This window comes from Trichechus manatus, unplaced genomic scaffold (genome assembly GCF_000243295.1).
Source record: "Trichechus manatus latirostris isolate Lorelei unplaced genomic scaffold, TriManLat1.0 scaffold00134, whole genome shotgun sequence".
In the NCBI taxonomy this organism is placed as follows: Eukaryota; Metazoa; Chordata; class Mammalia; order Sirenia; family Trichechidae; genus Trichechus; species Trichechus manatus.
Window position 1 is genome coordinate 7,889,233 of NW_004444070.1, and position 1,312 is coordinate 7,890,544.

Below are 1,312 nucleotides of genomic sequence, written 5' to 3' on the forward strand. Positions count from 1 at the left end.
CCTACAAGCCTTCATGGGGCCGGGCGTGTTCAGCCCCGGAGCGGTGGTGCTCCTGATGTCCCTCACCCACCCCTGAAGATCCCAGGTGGGCGAGGGAACAGAGTGATCACAATCTTTCAGATAATTTATTTCACTCTGATAATCTGCTGAATGTACCAGAGAACTAGCGTCTAATGACAGGACGAGAACGCCTAACGTTCAGACCAGGCTCCCCGCGGCCACACACATCACCTGGCGAGCTGCGCTGAGCAGCATCCCCGGCGGTGCCCTGCCCGAGGGCCGCGAAGGCGGTTTCGCAGTTCTCGCGTTTGCGGACGAGCAGCCCTGCGGGGACCATGTCTGCGCTGGCTTCCACAAGAACCGAGATGACAGCCGCCTTGCTCCGTACCTTCAGCTTTGGGGGCTTTGGGATTGTGAGACCAGAGCATCCCCTTGTCCCCAAGAGACCAGACGCCTGCTTCATGGTCCACAAGCTTGAGAGAGACTCCTCGGAGGAGCAGTAGCGGCCCTGTCCACCCCATGGTCTGCAGGAGGCCGCGCTGCCCCACGGCTGTCCCACTGGCTGCGCTGTCCGACCGCGGCCGCGGCGGGCGTGGAGCGTCAGGCTGTCCCTTTCTCTCGGGTGTCTCCGAATGTTGTAATTGTGTAAATAAACGCTCACTCCAAATTAGCAGTGTAGTTCTTGAAGTTTAATATTATGTTTGTGACACTGAAGTGTTTGTTTCGGGCCAGGCTGAGGGAAGGGCTCCCAAGACCCCCAGCCTCCCTCTGCCGGGGCCTGAACAAAGGCGGAGACTTCGCGCCGGGAGGTGGGGTTCCGGACTGTGGGGGACTGGCCGTCGCCCTCGTTCGCGGTCCCACCGCCACCGGACTCCGTAGGGCCCCTGGGACAGGGGAGGGAGGGATCCCCCGCCCGAGGCCCCACGCCCCCTTACCGTTTGGGGCGCTGTTGGGGAAGCCAGTCTGCTCTCGGCTCTGGGGGATCCGCGCGGCGCCGACCTAAGCGGAGAGGAGGGGCCCCCGGGAGTCTGCGGAGCAGCGCGGGGATCCCACGCCTTGTGGAAGCAGCGATTCAGTGTCGGTTAGTGTGGATGTCGGGGTCCCACTCCCCATGTGGGTGGCCGGGGGAACAGCAGGGAGGGGTCCTGAGCACCCGTATAGTTTCTTTAAGCATTTGTGCGGCGCTGTGTGCCAGTTACCGTGTACCGGGGTCTCTTGTGCCGAGGGTTTTGGGGGTCCCTCAAGTTGGCGGGATTTGGAGCCTCTAGATTGGAAGGAATCTGCGGTCTCCCAGGCTGACATTTGAAGGTCT

General features: G+C 62.0%; 1 pseudogene; it reads left to right on the forward strand.

Annotated features, from left to right (window-relative positions):
* The window catches only part of LOC101360608 (ornithine decarboxylase antizyme 1 pseudogene), a 14,461-nt pseudogene extending 13,958 nt beyond the window's left edge, over positions 1-503 (forward strand).
* Positions 504-1,312: the final 809 nt, after the last annotated feature.